The sequence below is a fragment of the Pantherophis guttatus genome, chromosome 3 (assembly GCF_059756535.1).
Source record: "Pantherophis guttatus breed Tessera chromosome 3, ASM5975653v1, whole genome shotgun sequence".
NCBI lineage: Eukaryota > Metazoa > Chordata > Lepidosauria > Squamata > Colubridae > Pantherophis > Pantherophis guttatus.
The window spans coordinates 171,555,045-171,579,700 of NC_142065.1; the positions used below are offsets into that span (position 1 = coordinate 171,555,045).

A 24,656-nucleotide genomic window follows, 5' to 3' on the forward strand; every position below is an offset into this window, starting at 1 on the left:
GTCCTGCAGGGCTGAGTGGGTGTGCTTCCTGTCAGCCGCGGCGTCTCTTCCCCGAGGCGAGCGGCCCATACAGGTGCTGCTCAGCTAGCTTCTGCAACTCGCAGAGCCAGTCTCCATGGGAACTCGCGTGCGGGGGAGGGGGGGCGCGCCTTCCCTCCTGCTGCCGCTGCTACCGGGTCTGCCCCAGCATGGTGCGCTCTCCGCGATACGCCGCTCCTTTCCCCTCGCCCCCACCTTCTACCAATCCGGAGAGGAGCTTCGGAGCCCAGCCATGGTTTCTTGGAGGTATTTCAGGGTTTCTATAGGAACAGAAAGCGGAAGGGAGGGGAAGAACGAGGGGAAAAGAGCTGGTTCCTCCTGCCCGGGGCGGGGGGGGCTGGAGGGGGGGTGGGAGTCTCCCGATCGCGTCCTGAGTCAAATGGTGGCCTTGCACAAATCAGTGCGCGCGGAAAGAGAAGCTGCTCTTCAGCCGCAGCATCTCCTCCTTTCCCCCAAACCGACCCCATCTCCAATCTCCCTCACCCCTCCCGGCTATTGAACGTGCGCTCGCCTAACTGGCGGTGAGTGACCCAATCCAACAATCCGGCTTGCCTTGTTGCGCAGGGAGAGATGTCCAGGGAAAGAGTGGGGACTAGTGAGCAGCTGGTTTAGGAACGTCTCTTCTCCCTCTCTTCCCTTTTCCCCAGCAGGCCTGGCTGTTCTGTTCATAATAGGAAGAGAGAGACTGCAGTCGACAGAATCAGGTTTAAAAGGAGGGGACCCTTAATACCTACGCTGGCTTTGCTCCTGGAGGGGAGAGCTCCATCTTTATGCCAAATGTATGAGGATGAGTGGATAGGCAGCAAGAAAACACCAAGGTTGTATTAAAGGGTGTACCTGAAAGGTAGCCTCACCAGATTTTGGTGTGGATGGGAGTACTTATGTAATATATAAATGAACCCCTGATGTGGACAATCCACCCCTGCCCCTGATAAAGTTATGCTTTTATTAACAACCCCCCCCCAAGATACTAAAATTTATTATTTAAACTTAAAATGAATAGAGCTTCTGGCTAAGCAAATTTGCATAAGATTACAGCTGACATTAAGGATATTTATTCTTGCATGGTGTTTCTGCCAGGCCAGGCCTAGCCTTCCTCAGTTCTGAAGGAGCTTTTACCATTTTCATTCACTGCAGTGCACATTTGATATATTAGAGACAGCTCCATTCTTGACTCTATTTTCTGCCATTCTTCCTTCTTTTGCCAAAACTCCAGAGGAGCTTAGAGTGGTCAGACTGGCTGGGACAAACTACTGGAGCAGCCAAGCGTGGCATATCGCCCTGTTCTAAGCTGTTAATAGTAAACTGTTCAATTCATCCTGTTGTGTCTCTCCACCACCAGCCCCCACCACCCCGCACTCCATGTATCATAAGCCCAGAATGTGTGAGATATCTTCTCATGTTGTTTTCTAGGAGTTATAACCAGACCAGGTAAGATACAGGAGATGAATATGGTTTTTTTTTAGCAGCAATCATATGAAATTAGACATCCAACAAAAAATTAGTGTAATCTTGAAAAGCCTCGCATGGGTTATTTATTGTACCATATGGCTTCCCGACTGGGAGATGATGGGCAGTTGCTTAATCAGTGTAGGCAGATTTATGTAAGACTATGTCTCAAGTTAATGATAAAATGTGTGTATCTGCAATATAAATTATTCTATTTATGTGCATAATTTAGCCAGTTATAGAGAAAAATGTATATTTTTTTCTATAGAATCATCAGTGTTATAAAAAAATTGCATCAAGCATTTTAGAGAAACAAGAAAGCATCATTATCAAAGCTGCACTTAAGTCAAATATTAATTATACTTTTTTGTTCATTTCTCTAGGTTAAAGCAAAACAGAATTTAGAGTGGCTTTTAATAATTTTATTTAAACTTTTCCATTTTTTAAAAAAATGATTGTTTATTGTATGAAGCATAATACACATAAGGTTAAATCCTCACTTAACAACCACAGTTGAGCCCCATCAATAAACTTGATTTTACATTCTTATGACAGTTGTAAAGTGAATCACCATAGTTGTTAAGTGAATAGCACCATAGTTGTTACATGGTCTTTAAACAACTCCATAAACCCAAATTGGCATTCTTTGGCCAGAAACTAGGAAAAATGCCTGAAACCAGCAAAACCAGTAAAAGATGTCACAAATGATGGACACATGTCTGCAGAATGCTGAAACTGGTTGTAAATTTGAGCCGTTGACAAATGCCCAATTTGTGAACATGTGGCTGTTAGAGGTGGTACAGCAGTAGTATTTTTGAGGATGAATCGTAAGTAACTTTTGTAGAGTCCACTGTAACTTCCAATAGTCATTATGCAATGGCTACCTATACTAAGTTAAATCAGAGGTGTAAAATCCATGTTAGAACAATCAAATTTATTCATACTCATTTCCATCTGCCTGATTCAACTCTTTCCAAGCTTTTATTAATTTTGCCTTTGGTTTGGTCTCACTCTAATTTCTTTGAGAGTGTACCTAGGAGACCTGGGAGAGAACTAAGTGTAAGAGACATACAAGAAACAAAGAAAAAAGGAGAGGGCCCTCCCCACATACGTTCAGCAAGTACTTTCTTGAAACTCTTCCAATATAGACCTCAAACTGAAGATGGAAAGGGGAGGGCTGTGAGAGAAAGCACACCGATTTCTCTGCTGTGCCTCAGCAGTCCAAAGTGCAGACTAGACTAGGGCCAGTTTTTAAATTAGATTAATTTTGAAACCAGGCAGATGGCCTTCAAATTAATCTGGATAAGAAGATCTACTCACTTTAGGTGAGTACTTCCATGTTTAAGAAACTGCTAATAGCTCTGCCAGCATGATCTAGATAATTCATCTTTCTGGTGTTAGCTCACTGATCAAATGTGGAATATGCAGTGGGAAAGCTTTATCACTGATTCAAGTTTTGTGCTCAAAAACAACAATATACCTCAATGTAATTTGATGGAGTCAAGCATCTTGTTCATGCAATCCACTTTCCCTTTTTATGGCTAAAAGAAAAAAATGAGAAGAAACTGTTTTCAGCCAATTACCATTTGCCATTTCGTCAATATCAAGAGAAACCCGGAACTATCTTTTGACTGTGTATAAACAATCATTCCTGTTCCTAGCATCTTTTGATAAACTCTAATTAAAAGTAACCAGATTTGGACCTAACTACATACTACAATTAAGTTGAAAGTAGAAATGTTCCATTTGTCTCAGCCAAAGAAACCGAAAGCCAGGCTTGTCATGTAATTCCAAACTATAGATTAGTGTTGCAACCAGGATGTTAAAATATGTTTCCTTATTTTTATGAATTTTAGCTTGAGCAAATGTAGAAGCATATGAACCTGATATAATTTTTTTAACAGTCTTTAAAACTATACAATGAAGTTGTTTTGAAACAAAGTTATATCCCTAAACTGGTCTGTGAGTAAATAATTCTGCTTCATTTCAGATGTAATTGTGGCATCCGCATAAATGATTACATTAAAATAATTTATTTATTTCAACCTTTCCCGACTTAGTGCCTTCCAAGTTTAATAAGATTACATATATCTGAGTAGTATGCCTGAAATTCGGAGTACTGTAATTCTATGGTAACATATCTTGGGGGCTCCAGGTTGGGGGAGGTGGCTTTAGTTAGCACATTTAAGTAAGTATTTGGCTCCAATTTTAATAAATATAAAAGTGTTATAGCAAAGTTATTTTGCCTTTACTGGCCAATTTCACTATCAAACTTTATTAAACAGACTTGTAGGATTAATGAAACACACCAGAAGGCAAGCATTCTCTTTTATCTGAGTTTATACCATGGCAGTAGAAATTAGTGTAAGCACAGCGAACAATATCAATATCAATCTTTCAACATTCTCTTTTTTCTGGCTCGAGCCTAAATCACTAACATGTAACTAAATCAATGATTCTTTTGTTTTAGTTTTCTTAAGTCATGTGAACATTTGTTACAGAAAAATGAAATATTGTCACAGATGGCTGTGGGCGGTCTGGACTTTATGGGATCTTGTGATAGTGTTTTTACTTTATATTACTTTAGATTTTGAATCCTACAATTTTCATTGAAAGCTTAGCTTAAAATAGCAAATAATGTACTGAAAAAGTGGCAAAATAATTTAATTTTCAATCCAAAATTTAAAACTTTTTAGGCATTTGATAAAGTAGACCACAATCTACTTCTTAGTCAGTTAGAAAAATGTGGGATATACAAGCATCACCACCAGATGGATTTGTAACTGGCTGACCAAGTGCACTCAATGTCTAGTCTTTAATGGAACTACAGGTAGTCCTTGACTTACAACAGTTCATTTAGTGACTGAAGTTACAATGGCACTTATGATCTGACACTGAAAAACTTACGATCATTTTTCACACTTATGATAGTGTCCTGGGGTCATGTGATCACTTTTTGTGACTTTCTGACAAGCAAAGTCAATAGGTAAGCCGGATTCACTTAACCATGTTACTAACTATTAACAACTACAGTGATTCACTTAACAACTGTGGCAAGAAAGGTCGTAAAACGGGGCAAAATTCACTTAACTGCCTCATTTAGCAAGAGAAATTTTGGGCTCAATTGTGGTCATAAATTGAGGACTATCTGTATACCTATATGGAGGAAGGTAAGCAGTAGGGTACCCCAAAGTTCTGCCTGAGGCCCAGTACTCTTCAATATATTCATAAATGATTTAAATAGGGAATAGAAGGGGAACTCAAATTTGCACTCAACACTAAACTCGTAACACCCCAGAAGCTAGACTCAGGATCTCAACAGACTTGAACACTGGGCCCTATCTAACAAAATGAAATTCAGTGGTGACAGGAGTAAGGTTCTACATATAGGTAAGAAAAACCAAATGCACAGGTATATAGAATAGGTCTGTGATGGCGAACGTGCCCTCTCTGTGGGCACATGAGCCATCACCCCAGTTCAGCTCCGCTGTGCATGCACGTGCACCTCCCACCAGCCAACTGGTCTTTGGGGTCTCTGCCGCACATGCACAGGAGGCGGGGTATGTGCGGGGGTTGCTCATTCATGCACATGAGAGGCCATGCAGGGAGGCGTGTATGCATTCATGGAGCAGGGGTGTGGGGGGTGCATGCACATGTGCAGGGGGCTGCATGTGCATGGGCGGGGCACATGGGTGGGGCCTGTGCATGCATTGCATTTGGGGGTTTGGGTGCGGTTGCGCGTATGCATGCGCACTTTGGGCACTCGGTCCAGAAAAGGTTAGCCATCACTGAAATAGGTGGTACCTGGCTCAATAGTAGTAACTGTTAGAAGGATCTCAGAGTCCTAATGGACAATCATTTAAATATGAACCAGTAGTGTGCTGCTGCACAAAAAAAGTCAATGCAGTCCTAGGCTGCATTAACAGAAGGATAGTGTCAAAATAATGTGAATCAAGGTCATGTGAAGTATTAGTATCACTTTATAAAGCCTTAGTAAGACCACACTTAGAATACTGCACCCAGTTTTGGTTACCATATTATAAAAAAGATGTAGAGACACTGGAAAGAGTGAAGAAAAGAGCAACAGAGGATTAGGGGGCTGGAGGCTAAACCATATGAAGAATGGTTGTAGGAATTGGGTATGTCTAATCTAGTGAAAAGGCGGCTTAGGGATGACATGATAGTAGTGTTCCAATATTTGAAGGGCTGCCACAAAGAAGTGGGGGGGGGGTGACTCAATTTTCCAAAGCACCAGAAGGCAGGACAAAAAAACAATGAATGGAAACTAATCAAGGAGAGTAGCAACCTAGAACTAAGGAGAAATTTCCTGACACTTAGAACAATTAACAACAGAACAGGTTGCCTTCAAAAGTTGTGGGTGCGTCATCGCTGGATGTGTTTAAGAAGAGATTGGACAGCCATGTGTCCAGAATGGTATAAGATCACCTGGTTGTACAGGGGTTGGACTAGAAGACCTCCAAGGTCCTTGCCAACTCTGTTAATTTGTTACTGTGAAAGAAAGATCCTGGTTCATACCATCTGTATCCTAGCACTTGGTTTCTACTAAAGAATACTTGTCTACATGTAATTATTTAACATTAATAAGCTTAGGATAAACTATTACAGCTAGAGGTAATTGTAATTATACATGAATATAATTCATATTACTTTTAAAAAGTTAATTACTTGAATCAAAAGAACTGGGAGGAGATGGCAAAAGTACAAGTTTCCTGAACTTTTGTATAAAAAAATGGAAGACTTTTCCCAATATAGTTCATTCGTATCATGGCTGCATTAGGATATAACAATGACTAAGAAAAATATAAACTGATGGAATCAGTAATGGTGGTGGGAGATGTATGGAGCCATAAAATGTATGAAAATCAGAAAACAATATAAAAAAATAATGCCTTACAGGGGACTTCTTTAAATAGTAAATATTTTTAATTTAGACAGATTATCATTAGCTATCATTCAGCATTTTTTCACTATACTGATAATAGTCATAATTGAAGGCTTTTTTTCAATCCAACTGCAAGTAGAAAAAAGAACTGTCTAAAACATTAAATCTCATACATATGCATACGCATGAATATAAGCAGTTTTTAAATAGTACCATAGCATAAAATCTGGAGCTAAAATTAATCATTCATAATCTTAGTATCATGCTTTTATATCTTCTTCTCTTTTTTTTTTCGGGAGGGGAGAGTAAATTTCAAATTCCTTATGCAATTATGAAATCCTATTGATTTTTTCTGGGAGAATTTGAGCTTTGATTATTATCAAGTTAAGGCTGACTTTTAGCAACCACATAAGTAGATTTTCTCCAAGACAGCATGTCCTAACCTGATCTTTCAAGACTTCTAATGGTACGTGAACTATATCTCCCTATTTTTTTCCCACTGAAATTAATATGACTCAGTAGATCTTAAGAGACTAGATTGTGCCCATATCTTTAATGTCTTCTTTTATTCTGCAATAAACAACTACTGAAGTAATGAAAGAAAACTGATTTAGCTTAGCTAAATAGAGAAGCATGCACTTAGCCATGATTGATGTACATTTGTTAAAAAGAAGTATTTGCATTGGAATAGTCTTTGAAGTATGGTATTAATGAAAAAATTTACATGTCACATTCACCATCTTTGTCTAGAAAAGTTGAGAAACACCTTGTGATCCAGAATTCACATCAGCACAGCCTTCAGTTGTCAGAGTTCAGTCAAATTAGTTATAGCCTCAACAGATGTGGAGTATGCCAAATTAGAGAAGACAGGGGTAAAACATTGCAGAAGATGGATTTGACTCAGGCGATTCACTTGATATATAGTGCAGTGGTATGCACTATACTGTCCACTAACAAATATAATGAACAGCTCTCTAAGGTTTGAGCTGCCAATCAGGAATCAGAAGTTTTCCAGCTAGAGATGTCCATTATGTCAAAAATGGGAAGCATATAAAGAATTTTAGCAAAATTAAAATACTATTTTATTCTTGGAACTTAAGTGCCAGTGCAATCACTATGCAAATAAAAAGTTTCTTTTTAATGAATTATTTTCTGCAGGGACTCACAAAATACCTGCTCCAAGAAAGCAACTGCTCAACATTTCCTGTCTGATTAATTTCAGTGTCACTCTACTGACCCATATAATATACATTGTACAGAATACTACAAGCAGCAGGCTCGTTTCTTCTGGAGACAAATAATGTAATTCCAACAAGTATTCAGCAAAACCATAGTACCAAAAGAAATTCTATTAGTTACATAGTTTCTATCAATTTAAATAATCCGTATTAAGTGGATTAGTTTAAATAAGATGGAATAACATATTTTCCTATCCTGGAACAGTGAGAATCAGATTTAGCTTGAATTCTTTTGTTTAGTAGCTGCTACTTTTGCAACAATGTTTATATTCTATCACTAACCTATCTCTGAACTTTCAGCGGATAATGCATGTGCCAAATAGTATTATTGTATCATTACTCCAAGAAACTAATTTCAGTTTATTTACTTATATCGAGCTTTTATTATTTTTATAAACAGCACAAGGCAGTGAACACACACAATACTCCTTCCTCCTATTTTCCCACAACAACAACCATGTGAGGTGGGTTGGGCTGAGAGAGAATGACTGACCTAAAGTTACCCAGCTGACTTTCATGGCTAAGGCGGGACTTGAACCAGGGGTGAAATGCGAAATCCTTTTCGGACCGGATCGCCCGATCCGGTAGCGATGGAGGCGAGTGGTTCAGAGAACCACTAGCAAAAACCTCTGCCCACCCCCCATGCCCAACTGAGCCGCGCGATCATCAGAGGCTTTTTTCTTTTAAATGGCTCTGACGATCCCAGCTGAGTTGCCTGATTGGCGGAGCGTTTTTTAAAAAATCAGGCAACTCAGCTGGGATTGTCAGAGCCTTTTGAAAGCATTTTTTACAACCTCTTCGCCGAAGAGGTTGTAGAAAAAATGGTTTTAAAAGAAAAAAAAATGGCCACGCCCATCCAGTCACATAACCCCCTAAGCCACGCCCACAGAACTGGTAGTAACAAATTTTAGATTTCACCACTGACTTGAACTCACAGTCTCCCATTTTCTAGCCTGGTGCATTAATCACTAGACCAAACTGGCTCTTTCAATTAAAAATAAAATATGAATGATCCTGACCAAATCTGATTTTGAAATTTTATTTCTTAGACATAACATAACCCTATTCCTATCACAATCAGGAATATTTTTTTGATATGAACAGTTATTATAAACATATGGTTCCTTTCAGAGGTGGGTTGCAGCAGGTTCTGACCAGTTCTGGAGAATCGGTAGCAGAAATTTTGAGTAGTTTGGAGAACCGGTAGTAAAAATTCTGACTGGCCCCACCCCCATTTATTCTCTGCCTCCCAAGTCCCAGCTGATAAGGGAGGAAATGGGGATTTTGCAGTAACCTTCCCCTGGATTGGGGAGGGAATGGAGATTTTACAGTTTCCTTTCCCTGCCACATCTACCAAGTCATGCCACGCCCACCAAGCCACACCCAGAACTGGTAGTAAAAAATTTTGAAACCCACCACTGGTTCCTTTATATCAGGGGTGTCACACTCGATTTGCTTGAGGGCCACATCAGGGTTGTGTTTGACCTTGGGGGGGGCATGGGGGCGTGGCCAGGGTGGGAGTAGCCAGCTCAACATCCATTTTCAGCTGCAACTGCCTCCTGCAGCCCTCTGCCAGTGAAAATGGAGCTTGGGAGGGCCACATGTGGCTCTACCCAGCTCTGTTTTCACTGACAGAGGCACCACTGGCCAGTCCGCTGTTTCCAGGGCAACCCTGTGGGCCAGATCTAAGCACCCTTGAGCCTTGAGTTTGACACCCCTGCTTTATATAAATAGATAGCAAAAATAGTATAGATACTAAAAATTGAAATATTGAAAGAAAATAACTAAGTAAAATATTTTAATGGTGAAAATTTGCATAGTTCATTTTTCCTTCCATTGTCCCTACCCACCAATCACTGCTTAAGCATCTGTCCTTTTCTGGAAATATTGAATTATTGCTTATATTAGTTTAAGAAATGGTCTTTCATAATGATCTGCACCAGACTGCCCAGCTTCTTGGCTTCTTGGTATCTCACATCTGAGATACTAATTTGGAAGACATTGGATTTGGAAAAGTTAGTCTGCCTAATTTATTCCACTTCTACTATCATCTACTTCAACCATATCAATTTTTTTTTATTTATTTATTTTGCTTTAATTTATATGCCGCCCTTCTCCGGAGACTCAGGGCGCCTTACAATGCATTAAGCAATATCCTTCATACTTTTGTATATTTATTCAAAATCAGCTTATTGCCCCCACAATCTGGGTCCTCATTTCACCTACCTTTGAAAGGATGGAAGGCTGAGTCAACCTTGAGCCTGGTGAGATTTGAACTTGCAGTAATTGCAAGCAGCAGATGTTAATCTGTTAATAACAGTGCTTTCCACTGTACTACAGGCTCAGGTACCAAATCCCACATTTTACACACACTTATCTACTTTCTATAAACTAAACTAAAGGAAGCTTAGGGCTATTTCTGTATGATTAGTTCAATTTGGAAATACAGCCATAAACTTTACAATAATTTTACTTTTATGAATATAAGAAAGTGAGAAATTTAAGCATGGCAATCAATAGTTTCTTTTTCTGTTCTAATTATACTTCCAGAAGTACAAAATTCCAGTCTGTGGCTGTGATATTTTACTTCTATTCGATTTTCTCATTGACCATTAAGTTATTTTGTATTTTAAGTCAAATTTTCATGTTTGGTTGTTTGGAAAGAAAGATATGGGTAGAGAAAAGAATCAGAAGTGTGCATGAATTAAACAAAAGGAAAAAAGTGAGTCCCACCCCAAAACTGAGGAAAAGCAATAACTATTTCAGGGAGTGGCCAGAAGACAAATGAGCACCAGTTTATACAATAGACACTAATACTGTCCTATTACTGCAGAAGAGTAGCTGAATTATGCATCAACTCGATGAACCACCAAAATATATGAACTGGCTGACTATAAAGTTTGCAAACAAATGAAAATCTCATATTTTCTTTGAACTAGAGCAATTAATGACTGCACTCTTTATCAATGTTAAACATGGCTGAGGCCCAGGGTATCTGCAGGATCATCTCCTGCCTTCCTCCCACCGTCCGGTGCGCTCGCACAGAGCGGGCCTCCTCAGGGTGCCGTCAGCCAGACAGTGTCGGCTGGCGGCCCCCAGGGGGAGGGCATTCTCTGTTGGAGCGCTGACCCTCTGGAATGAGCTGCCCACCAGCCTCAGGATAGCCCCGGACCTCCTCTCCTTCCGCCGCGAATTAAAGACATGGCTTTTTCGCCATATGGGCTGAATCCGTAGGGGGATTCTAAATATTTCATAATTTTAATTTGATTTTAATTAATTTTAAATTGATTTTAACTGTTTATGTAATTCTCTGTCATTTTTGTAAGCCGCCCTGAGTCTTACGGGAGAAGGGCGGCATATTAATTAATTAATTAATTAATTAATTAAATAAATAGACAGACAATTTATGTTCCATTGTTTCTGTATACTTCCAGTATAACCACCATACCACCTCCCTATAGAAGATATAGGGGATGGCCTTGAAGAACAGGAGGAAGGGCCATTACCAAAGTAATAGTTAGAGAAGTGGGTCTTGAGCCCAGGCCAAAAAAATTAATTAGAAAACTTCTTTTTAAAAAACCCTCCCTATTGCAATTGAAGATAAGGTGAGAGGGAGAGGACACATTCAGACTTGCAAGATTCTATTACTATAACTTTTACAATAAAAGTAGTCCTGACTTATATGACACTGATTTCTTAGTCTGGTTTGCCTTGTAGGGCTGACTTCCTTTTCCCTCTATGTGTATGGAAGAATTATTACCACTCCTTCCTTCTGACTCAGCATGAAACAAAGGGAAAGTGTTCCATACTCTCTCCATGGTTATATTTGTCTCTTCCACCACAATAGTTGGTGCTTCTTTCTCCATTTCATTCTTCATAACTGAAAGCTGCAGCTGATGAGACATCAACACTTTCAAAACTCTGATTCTAGTGGCACAGGCTTTTTCCAACCTGGTGCTGCTTACAAGCAATGGAGTAATCTGTCCTCACACGTCTCTCCTCAGTTGTACATTCCTGCATCTCACCAGCATTTCCTGTGGTTACTCTTCACTTTTTTCTAAATATTTCTTTGCGCGCTTGCGCGCTCACATTTGCGAACCGGTAGTGAAGGTAAATGAGTACCACCCCTGGTTTCATTCAAGGGTAGCAGCTGTAAAAAAAAAAGAAACTGAACATGGAGGGAAGTTTACTGAGAACTCAGGAGCAAATTGTAAACACACAGATCCCAGGGTCAAATCAAGGCATCAGCCCTGTACGATAAGTGGGCAGATAAGATGTTGGTGACAGAAGTGGGGCTGAAAAATGACTTTCAGAAAGGCTTGTTGGGTTTTAGAAAGTCAATTTAGAAACCTTTTACCTTCTTGGTAAGCTAAGTGAATGTTGTGGCCATTGTTGTAAATTTAGAAATAAATTTAGGATAAAAATAGGCAAAGCCCAAGAAATGCAGTACTAATAATATTGGGGGAGGGGTTGGTGAGAATACCAAGATAACAGATTGTACTTTAGTTGAATCCATCTGTAGTTCTTCAGAAGAAATATAGTATTCCAAATAATCTAGTATAGGCTGACAATGGTGCATTTCTCAAGTTTAATGCAGAGGCTGTTGTCATGAAGACACTGAAGAACTGTATGCACTTGGTTGTCATGGAATGCATTGTCCTCAGAATAAACATATGTATCATCTAAACAATAAATTGCTTGTTCAAGAGATTATGGAAATATGGTTCATAGATCGTTGAAAGACTCACTCATGGCCAGTCTGTATGACATTATTAAAAATTCAAATATCCTGTAATGATAATCAAAAGCTATCATTCATGCTCCTCCTTCATACAAATCAGATTTCTCTGAGGACTTGTGCATTGGTGAGTCTGTGGCCCTTACAGTCCCAAGGCCATGGTGGTATGCATGAATGATCTTGGGAAAAAGGTGAAGAGATGCAGCCAAGAGAATCATCAGATAAAAACCAACTTAGCCCACAGCAGGAATCTGGGCAGGGCAAGTGGTTCAGAAGAGACTCTCCCTATTTTCCTTGAGCTATAAAGGGTATGGAAGGAGAAACGTATTTTCAGTCTTGCATGATTTTGTTAATGTAATCTTAATAATAAAATGGAATTAGCTCATCTAGCTGTGTTTCCTTTCTATTCTATTTCATAAGGCTGACAACAACTGAATAATGTAAGGAGGAGATCAAATAAAACCATGGAAGTTTCTGATAGTGGCTAGTGGTGAGTTGTAAAGGGTAACTGGGATGTGATTGGACCTATTAAAGTAATCAAAAAGTAGTCTCAACATGAAGATAAGCAGGAGAAGTAGAGGGAACATATTTGCATACATTGAATTATTTAATAAAGTTACCAATTGTATTCCTGTGCTAAGTATGGGTTACAGGATAAAAGGATTGATTAAATAGCAATGTGTAAATCCACAAGACTGAGCTCATTTAATTTCTGGTTGATCCAGCCTCATAGCCCTTGACTGGGACATGTTTTTTGACAAGCCAGAGTGGAAGTAAGGCATTTGCTGAAAAAAAATGCCACATTTCTTTACAACTATGGCGTTTTAGATGTAATAGTCAGAGTCCATTAACATATGCTTTATATATGCTGGCAGATACTTGAGCAGTAAGAAGTGTTTAATGGGTAGTTCTTGACTTATAACCACAATTAGAATAATTTCCATTAGCAGTTGTTATGTGAATCCTGGACAATTTTTTGCCACAGTTGTTAAGCAAAACATCATAGTTGTTAAGTGACTCATGCAACGACAAGCTTTATTTTGCTTGTCAGAAGTCATCTGAGAAGGTCACAAATGGTGATTATATGACCCTGGGATGCTGCAACTGTCATAAATATATATTGATTGGCAAGCACCCAAATTTTGATCACATCACTGTGAGGATGCTGCAACAGTTGTAAGTACAAGGCCCCAGTTGTAAGTCACTTTTTTCTCTGCTGTTGTTATTTTGAATAGGCACTAAATGAATGGTTGTAAGTCAAGAATTATCTATACTGACTTACAGATGTATGCATTTAATTGGTAAATTTCAAATCAAAGCCTGCTCAATATTGGGAAGTAGGAAGGAAAAGGGAATGAAACAGAGTAGTATCTTATTTTATTACCTGTAGTCACCCACAATAGCTCATTTTTTATAAATGCTCAAGCAGACATAAGTTAATGTTGTCATTATGTCTGGAGTGCCTTGATGAACCATCTCATCTCATATTTCATCAATCAATCAATCAGTCCTTGAACTGGTCAGTTAAACCTCTCTCCTTTTACTCTACATTATGAGTGAACGTATGCCCACACTGAAATCTTGCCCTATCGTAGACAATAGATCTCACAATTAGCTGTCACAAGATCCTCAAAATTAGTTCTCAAGATGCCAAAAAGCCAGGGTAATTGTCCAGATCAGTGCTGATCTGGATCAGACGTGGCATGGCCCACTTTGCAACCCCTTCATTAGGCTTATAAAAAATTCTTTAGTAGGAAAAGAAATGTTCTGAGCTCAGTGAGGAAAACAATAAAGTTTGTTTGGATTCCATTATATTGATCTGGTACAGAAGTTGGCATTTTGATATAGATGGAATAAAAGACAACTATGCTAACAAGCTCCTTGGCTTGAAATCAACAAACACTTTGTGGTAGAGTGAAGTGCCTGGCTTGAGGTAAATGTTTAGGTCTGTGCTAGTTGAGGATTTTTGTGGGGAAAAGCAGGTGACTCAGCCCCACAGTCTGTGTCATGTGTACCAAAATTCAAAAGCTGGATAGTGAAACTTTGTGAATTAAAGGCTTTCATTGGAAATGAGTGACTTTGACAATAAGACAGCCAGGAGAAAACTCACTGATATTCAAATATCAGTAATTTAGATAAGAAGAGGCAGAAAATGCAGTAAATGTCAAGTAGAAATTGAAGGAAAAAGATTTGAGAAGGAGGAAAATAAAGTTAGTTAAGACTTGATTTCTTATATTACTTATACTATTCTGAAAATACATAGAAACACATATTTTAATAGTATTTTCACTTGTATATATTAAATCATACTACTTTATTAGGACAAACTAACTAAGGATAAATATCATCTTGTCCAAAATAAAATCCCTTGTTTGTTTAAGTTCTGGCTCTATGTTTGTGTGTGGGTAATGGAAAGTGTGGTTGAACTTGGAGAATGAAGGGAAAAGATGCAATCACAACCTGTAATGGAATGTGGGAATCTTGGGGAAAGGAGAAAGAGATGCTGCCTAGGAAACAATCAGACAAAAGAGAGAGGAGCCCCCAGTGGCTTAACAGTCAGAGAAAGAAACTTAGAAAGGACCCTCTCACCAACCCATCCTAATGATCAAATAGTTAAAAGAAGCAGCAGGAAGTTTGTATCTTCAGGTGTGCAAGATGCTGTTAATGTGTTTCCTGTCTGGTTTACCTGGGAGGACTGACTGTGTATGTGTGTATCAGCTTCTATCCTGACCCAGCCTCCAACAAGCAGGCTGTCATGTTCTTGGAGTCAGAGTCAGCTGAAAAACAGGCTGCTTTAGGCACTCGCTTGCTCCTCTCCTCTCCTCTCCCCAACCCTATTCTTTTTTGAATCTCTATATCCCACGGAAGTGTGTGACCTCTAAGCAAGCAACACAACACTGAAGCTTTGACCAGCAAAGCTTAAGGAAAAATTGGTAACACCTGTGCACACTTACCATGGAGAGAATTTAAACCTCACACTAACAGTCTTCCCTTTCTAGAAACAATTTGTGCATCTGACTTCTTGTTCTGTGACTCTTGATTGGAATCCAGTTATTTATGACTCGAGTTTGTCAACTGACTAAGACTACATCTTTCCCTTGACTTGGTATCCTAAATCTTCAGCTTGACCTTGGGCTGCTTGACTTGGAATTTGCCTTTATCCAAGTTCTTACCTACAAGTCATACCTATTTTTCTGCTTTTGCCTTTTTCTGTCACCTCCTGCTGCTTTGTTGTCTGGAATTTGTAGTAACAAATCCTCCCTTTAAAACTGCCTGTATCTACAATCTCTACCTGGCTCCTGAAGGAGTGCTAAGAAACATGAAAGTGGCAGATACGGGATTCAAACCCATGCTCTGAAGAGACTGGAGCCTCAAGCCTTTCCATACATGGTTAGATAAGAATTTATTTTACAAAATACTTTAAATATTTGATGACCCTCCATCAACATGAAAAACTTTCTTCTACCCATGGCGCATACAGCATTATTGCCATCTCTCTTTGGTTTAAGAAAATATTTTCCTTTGTGCTTTTCAGCCTTGGAGACCATGACCAGCATTGTTTGTACAATGTAAATTTCATACCACCTACACTACCAAAATGTGGTTGAGAATATGATCCAGAAGGGTATCAAAAACACGACTGCTTAGGATATATGACTGCTGAAGCCAGTTAGATGAAAGGTATTGGCCAGCATGCTGACTCCATATGCCCTGAATTTTGGCGAACTGCTGTATATATCCACACTGCATGTGAGTGGAACCTGAAGCATTTTGAAAACAATCTATTCCCTGAAGTCAGCATAAATTTGTCAACAACACATCTTGCTAGAGTACATTTATCTCAATTTTTGATAGAATTTTTCTTAATATATTGTAGGAAAGTGGTAGGTATATGTTTCTTGGCTTTACCAAAACAGTAAGATGGGGACTATTTGGATTAGTAATAGTATTTGTCAAAACAAAATACCTTACAATAAGGAATCATGTACTATTTGATTGCAATTGATATGATAGTATTGTGATACAGCTGTCAACAGACAGAGACCCACTACCTCACAGAAATTATTTTTAGGCTGCATCAATAGAAATCTAATTTCCAAATCATGGGAGTAATCATTTCAGTATATTCACTTTTGCTCCTAGACATACTTTAAAAAGGATTTGAAGAAATTGGAATAGATTCAGAGGAAGGCCACAAGGATGATCAAAGGATTAAAAGACTGAAGGAACTGGGCATGTTTAGTCTTAGAAAAAGATAATGGGGCGAAGAGATGTGGTAGTACTCTTCAAATATCTGAAAGGACATCAAATGGAAGGTTAAGAGCTCTTTGAAAAGGCAAATTCTAGTTGAATCTTGTTTTTTAAAAAATTCTAATAGTAGTAAATAAAAAAAAATAGTTCCAAGAACTGTACTGGTGGATTCTCCTTCATTGGATGTGTTCAGACAAATGTAGGTAGTCCTTAACTTATGAGCGATTGCTTAGCCACCATTCAAAATTACAACAGACCCCTCAAAAGCTACAAAAGCTACTTACGACCCGGTTTTGAAGTTATAGCCACTGCAGTGCTCCAATGGTAATGTACATAAAATTAGGTGGATTCTCCCTTACAACTGGCCACAGGGATGCTACAGTGTCCCCATGCCTATATCTACCCATCCTTTCCCGCTGGGCCTCCACAGGTCTTGGGTCTGCTTCCCACTCCACTTGGTCCCATACCCTCCTTCTTGCCCCCATCACTGGTTACACACTTCTCTTTGGAAGAGCTCCAGAGCTTGTGTTCAGGAAGGAGGGCAGGCCTTTCTACCCTTCAGCATCCCTAGGCTGTGTTCCTCCATCCTAGAAGCGAGTGGCTGCAATGAACTGTGGCCACTCCAAAAGTGATGCCTGCTTCCCAGAGATGCAACCTGGGGATGCCGAGGGGTAGAATGGCCTGCCATCCCTTCTACTCTTTGTGGTGTTCCTAAAGGCCACATGGCACCATCCTGGAAGCAGGCACCATTTTTTGAGCGACTGCAATGAATTGTGGCTGCTCCTAAAATGGCACCTACTTCCGGGATGGAGCCATACAGCTAAGGGGGCAGAGTGGTCTACTTTCCTTCCCTAATGTGAGCTTTGGAACTCTGGACATCTTTCAAAGATAAGTAAGCAATCAGACATTTGTATTTGTATTTATTAGTTTGTCAAACATGTACAAGATAGCAGGTATGAATATAAACATGGATATGAACGAAAGAAATGAATACAAATAAATGGGGACAGTAGGACAAGGATGGTAGGCACACTAGTGCGCTTATGCACACCCTCTTTACGGACCTCTTAGGAATGGGGTGAAATCCACAGTAGACAGTTTAAGGTTGAAGCTGTAAGGGTTAAAGGATGTAACAACAGACTCAGGTAGAGCATTCCAGGTATTGACCATTCTGTTGCTGAAGTCATATTTTCTGCAATCGAGAAGGGTATGGGTGTAGGCCAGTGGTGGGTTGCCCCCGGTTCACACCGGTTCTATAGAACCAATAGTAAAACCGGCGGGAGCCTCCGCCCACTGTTTCCAATGTCATCCAAATGCTTCTGCGCATGTGAAGTGAGTGCGCGCGTGCAGCCCCATTGCAAACCAGTAGTAAAGGTAAGTAGAACCCACCCCTGGTGTAAGCCACTTACATTTTGTAGACCTCTGGAGCTCTACAAAAAGTGAGTGATCAGTGACGGGCTGGAGAAGAGAACTACTTGTAGCCATCTTCCTAAGAAGCTTTAATAAAGATTTCTACACTGAGTGAAGAATAGAACTCAATTGCCTAAATTGCTCCTTCCAAAAGTATGGTTTTATAAATATTATGAACTCAAGGAACTTAGAGGAAAAGTCACAGGTGAGAAATGAACTATTCCTAAATGAGAAAAAATAGAGCAGTCAGGAATGATATTTACATCAATGTATGATCGTTCTTGACTAGTCATGACATAACAATTCATGCCTGTTCATCATGATCAGGAGTACAAAAATCTGCCTGCCTTGCTCTTACCTACTTTTGAATTTTGTGCTATGCCACATAAAGTCTGATTGCCCTCAAACTTAGACAAGGTGTAAGATTATAGCTCGAGACACATAACTCCAATGGATAGCCTAGGCTGTGTAAGGACAGAGATTATCCTAATGTAATGGAGTTACAAGATGAAAGAAAAATGGATCTGAACTCAGTTTCTCAGGTCACAGCATATTCACACAGCCATGGCAGTAGTTCTATTATAAAATATATGTGGTCAGTCTGTCTATATCTTCTGCAATTGTCCTATAAAGAAGTCTCTTGTGAGATAGGTAACTCTATAATATGATAAATAAATAAATTTGCATATGGAAGTAAAATCAGCTATCTGAGTAGGTAGCAATTATGAGGACAAGTATATTGGCTTTTGCACAGATGAATGGGATGATTTTCCAGGGATTTATTGTTTTCAAGTGCAATCATGTCTATGTAAGGATGGAAGAAAAAGCTAACCTCTCAGAGTTTTACTCATAAAATGTAATTATGAGGACATGAGATCATACATCATTTTCCAGTAATTTTTAATAAGCTAGGAATTTCCTCTTAGTAAAATACTGTAATTGACAAGCTATAAAATGAAGTCAGTTTTATTAAAAACATGTTTTATATTACAGTGTATGCTGTAACCATGTGATGAGTTTTGAGGGCTAGATGTAGAACTACATAAATCTGCTCTAAGTCTTTCCAGGGAAAGTTCAGTCTCTGTTAATTTCTGGAATGCAATTCAAAAAATCAGTTCAGATTGCATATTGTCTTATCATAAGAAACACTCAAATGTTTGCTCTGTTTTGTTTTTCACCCAAACATAAGGAAATTTACAGGAAAACTGGACTGCTATAAACATACCAACTTTCATAGAAATCAACTTTTCAGTCATTGAATTCAAAATTCCCCTTTTTGTTGTCATATTTTCTATAAGCAATATAATCTTGTTTCTCTTGCCCTATTAGAATAGTTTTAACAGTGCCATTTATAGCATGCAAGAATTGCAGAATAATAGATTGGGCCTGGAGTTTTGTGAAGGTCCAGAATCAGGTTGAAGCAAGTTACTCATTTATTCTGTCCTAGGGAAACTTTTTTTTCCAAATTACTCGTTTGCTATGAAATCAGACTCTGATCAAATCCAAATTTCTTCCTTAATTTGCATCATTCATATTATTCTGCTACATTTCTAATTGTTATTATAGTTTAATATTAATTGTTTATTATTTGTATTTAAAATAATATATACCTATAATTTATATGAATATTTTAGAATATTATGGAGCTTGCTAATTATAAATGACAGGACTTCATGTTTCTTCACACCAGTAATAAAAACAAAGCATTCTGCTGATAACCTAGAAGGCTATCCAGACTAGCTATTTATAACGTCATCTAGCAATAGTTGTCATTATATATTACTAATATGGACATAGTAATGTCTAATATAGACTGTAGAGATATGTATCTGATGCTATAAATCACTAGCATGAATAGAAAATCCAGAAATATAGGCTTAACAAACTATCCAATCCAGGGGTGGGTTCTAAATTTTTTTACTACTGGTTCTGTGGGCGTGGCTTATTTTGTGAGTGTGGCTTATTTTGTGGGTGTGGCTTGATGGTCATGTGACAATTATTTAGGATTTAGCAGCAGTACTGGTCTACCAGGCTTTTAACTGCTTGCAGAGTTGTACCAATCTACCCATTTATTTTTGCAGGCACTGGTCTACCCATTTATTTTTGCAGGCACTGGTCTACTCATGTATTTTTGCAGGCACTGATCTACTCATGTATTTTTGCAGGCACTGGTCTACCCATTTATTTTTGCAGGCACTGATCTACTCATGTATTTTTGCAGGCACTGATCTACTCATGTATTTCTGCAGGCACTGGTCTACTCATTTGTTTTCTTTTAACACTGAGCAGCTGTAGGGCGGCCGTTTGAAGCCCCACCACAAGAGTTTAAACAGTTTTTTTTCCCTCTAGCAATCAGCTGGGACTCAGGAGGCAGCAATAGATTGGGGGTGGGGCCAAATAAAAGGTAAGAATAAGGTGGGGGGACAGGGGGGCACAGAACTGGTCCGGTGACATCATATCATCACCGCTACCAGCTCAGAGGAACCAGGAGGAACCAGGAGAAACCCACCACTGATCCAATCCCATGTCATCAGAATCAGGCTTCTATTATCGAGGAATACTGTAATATGGAAAATAACATGGAAGATAAATTTTAAGCCATTAGATATAGAAACAGAAATATGGCCAACTTTGGAAAAGCAAGCCTTTTTTTAAAGCCTTTTAAAAAAATAAAAAAAATAATTTTTATTAATCCATTTTCAAATAAACATACAATAATGCAAAATAAAAAACAATAATTTACCATACTAAAAACAAAAGGAAATAAAAATATTGCACAACAAAAAATACATAAAAAGGACAAACAGCTGATATTATAACTAGATCCTGAGTTGGCCTGATTTTGTCTTTAAAAAACCTCTAAGCTTACAATATTGACCAAGCCTGCCCAAGACTGTCTTTTTTTCCAAAAGAAAGATAATATGATATTTTCTGATTAACCAAGTAAGTGTCCATGCATCATTCATGACAATGACTAAGTAATGGAAGGAAGTGGGAATAGTGCAGGAAAACAATAGTATATGGGAAATGGATATCTCAACATTGATAGGTCTTTCATTAGTACAATGGTATATAAAACCTTCTCTATTGATCCTTTTGGAATCTTAGTGGATGCCCTCCAGTTTACAAGCAAACCTAATAAATGTCACATATCTCACAACTGTTTCCAAAGAAAATCAGGTGGTGATTGGATTAAAGAATGAGATATTTTGAAGAACTAAAACTGTTTACAAATAAAAAAGCAAAAAAACAATAAACAACAGGCAATGTTTACATACATAAGCTCGTGAGTATTGAGTATATTGAGGCTAATAAATAAGGCAAAGGTTTTTTTTTTAAAAAAGTTTACCATTAAGCATGTAAATGAAAAAAATCCAATGCACACTAAAGCAGTGAGAAAGTTTCTCATCAACTTTTCATAAATAAATGTAGCAATCAAAACGAAAAGGACTGGTCCTTTTGCAGAACAAAATCTTTAAAAAGGATAGGGGGCTAAACATGTTGTTTTATCAATAGCACTTATATACCACTTCATAGTGATTTGCAGTTATCTCTGAGTGATTTACAATGTTAGCATATTGCCCTCAACAATCTGGGTCCTCATTTTACTGATCTTGGAAGGATGGAAGGCTGAGTTAACCTTGAGCCATCAGGATCGAACTCTAGATTATGGGCAGAGTTACCCTGCAATAGGCATTCTATCCACTGCACAACTAGGGCTCCTGGTTTTTACACAACATGCCAAATTATAATATGTTGCATTAAAGAAACCATTGTGGTCCATAAATTGTGCTTTATGATTTAAGCAAATCCAGTAAGGCATAAAGCAAAGTGTGAATTTAGTCAATATAAACTGAAATTGATGTGATTTAACTTATATCAGATGCCTGGCTAAAGAATTTAACTTATATCAAGCCTGGTGTGCTTCAAAGCAAGTTTTGTTTGTGCATCTTTATAAATGAACAAGCTTCCCATGCAAATAATTTTATGAGAAGATGAGGCTCTCAATATGCACAATAGGCCAAAAAAGACTCCTTCTTGGTATCTTGGAAATTATTAAGAAAACAAAATAAAAGTATGCTATTTATATTTTTTTCAGATTTTGGTTATCCCGTGCCATCGAATATAAAAAGGGATTTATAAAGCTGAGGAGCCCACAGAAAATTCAACTCAGATTATCTGCAGAAGGAATGGACTTCACATCTCTATAAAAAGAAGCTAAGAGTTTGAGGGTTTAAGTTCAGATGGTCAGATATTAAAGGGATTAATAACATTATAAATGGTGATGAGAGAAATAAGAATATTAAGTGCCCTTCAAAACTGTAGAATTTGAAAGATTACAGTGAAAGATTAATGAAAAATAGTATTCTTGAGACAAACAGAAGTTCTTAAGAAAGCAAAGAATTTGTGAAAATGAGTGAGATGATGTTATGATGGTCACTTGTATAAATGGACTAAATTATGTAGATCAGCTGTTTATTCCAATAATTTTATTCCCAAATGTATCACAGTTATTCTTAATGGGCAATTATGAATCTGAGCTGTATGGTTTGGCTCCATAGTCATTACAATCTTATTGGATTTTATTTTGCCTTCCTAATGGTATAATAGCATTTTATCCATGCCTGATTCTAATAAATTTTTGCAAAGGAAATTTTCAAGATGAAATGTTATCCTTATCAAGAATTATTTGGAAATATGAAATCTGAAAGACTTTCAAACTTCTAAAAATAGGTCCAAGGATAATTTTATTAACATGAATTTAATTAAAGAATGATGTCTTGTTTTTATTCCTGGAATTCTAAATATGGGGTTCTCAATCATCCAGGTGCTTTTTTCAAAAGGCAACCAGAGAAGCTTTTTGGATGAGAAGTGAAACGTTTTCAAAGAAAAAAAACCCAAGAAAGTCCAGTTGCCTTTTGCAAAAGCATCTTTGGGACTTCCTGGAAAACTAGCTGGGCTACATTAAAGATGTCAATGTAATAGCCGTATCAGAGTCTACAAGAGTTCTAAATATTTTTTTTTTAATGAGGGGAAGACTGGGTATAAAATATAACCAAATAGCTATATTATTATTTTTCTCTGAAATCAAGGGGAGAATACATATGAATGAAGGTGAATATAGGTGTCTCAGGACAATACTGCAGGATCCAATCTGGATCAATCATTGGGACCAGAAGTTTTGTCTTCCGAGCTTTTGAACTCATGGTGGAGCACATCTTCAGGGACTTGGCACACCCTGCCATACATCAAAAACGTTTCAGAAGCTGCACAATGCAGCTTCTGAGATCTGCAAGTGGGCATCACACACCACATGGAGGCTACCATACAAGGACAAATTATGTGTTGTAAAAATTGGTTGGAGGTGGGAGATACTTCCAATGTAATCTACCAAATTCCCTGCATGTATTGTCCCTGGGACTATGTAGGACAGATGTGGAGGAAGCTAACTACCAGATTGCAAGAACACAAATGAGCAGTCAGACAAGAAGACCCAAACTCATTGGAACTGGAACTTCCAAATGCAAAACATGAGTTTTATTGCTGAATTACTGTTCAAGGAAATATATCTATGGCCTAACTGAAATTACAATTGGTTAAGAATTTAGTAGATACAATAATCGTGTTCACTGCTTGAGCTTCTGTAGAATAAACATGTGAACTCTAAGATATAGAGTTACAAATCTCCAATAAAATTTGCCTAATTATATTGGTCTGCTTTTTATAGCACGAAGTATGCATCATATGACAACGCGGCTTGTTAATTAGCTTGTAGACTTCAGTTTTTCCAAAATACATTTCATTTAAGCTCTTTAAATTTATCAGTGTAAGTTAAAGAGAGGGGTTTAATGATACATACTTTCACACTATCATAAATTATTAAATAAAAATGAGCATGACTTTCAATCCAGTTTTAATAATTTGTCTATGTGTCTGTAGTTCCATCACAGTATCATTGAAACACCAGTATTAAAACATGCCTAACTTTACATATACTCTGCCTTAAGCATTTGTACTATGGTGCAACAAATCAAGAGCATGCCAATTATCATATAATGAACAGGTAATGTCACTTTTTTTCTCTTTTTTTTTCTTATAATACAAAGCAGCATTCCCAAATCTATGCTGAGGACTAAAATACTGATCTGTAGCAAAGTTATTGAATCAGTGGTATAAATCTAAGCATACAGTATGCATCACACAAGGGTGGCATACATGTCTTTCTCACCAATTGAGAGACAAGAGAATGATCTTATTTTAGATCAAATGTCATCAGTGCTCAGTTCAGATATGTGTCTTTTATTTAGAGGCCCAGCTACAACTCATATACCAAAGGGCAATTAAAATATTTGTATTCCAAATACAAGCTCTGGGGGAAAAACTGGGCTAATCCTATTTCAAACTGAAAATTAAATCTTTAAGGTGTCAGTGGTATATATTTCTGAGTGAGATTATCAATGTAAATAAGGAATAGATTTTGTTTAACCTATCTTCATTATAGATTCATGCACATATACACATTCAATACAGGAATCACTATAGAAATCTACTCCATAATTATTATTATCCAGCAGCTATTAAACTTGACATCACTATGTGTATGAAGTAAAATATAATACTAATTGTA

At 38.0% G+C, this 24,656-nt stretch overlaps 1 protein-coding gene and 2 long non-coding RNA genes across 6 annotated transcripts in view; 2 read left to right on the forward strand and 1 right to left on the reverse strand.

The window, feature by feature from the left end:
* LOC117672757 (uncharacterized) lies at positions 1 to 23,736 on the forward strand. Its single transcript, XR_004593347.2, has 2 exons — positions 1 to 285; positions 22,128 to 23,736. It is a non-coding gene; the product is annotated as an uncharacterized LOC117672757 (long non-coding RNA).
* The window catches only part of NOL4 (nucleolar protein 4), a 135,977-nt gene that overhangs the window by 104,797 nt on the left and 6,524 nt on the right, over positions 1 to 24,656 (reverse strand). The window lies entirely within an intron of this gene.
* LOC148114904 (uncharacterized) lies at positions 6,684 to 7,654 on the forward strand. The gene is made up of 2 exons (XR_015733360.1): positions 6,684 to 6,857; positions 7,550 to 7,654. It is a non-coding gene; the product is annotated as an uncharacterized LOC148114904 (long non-coding RNA).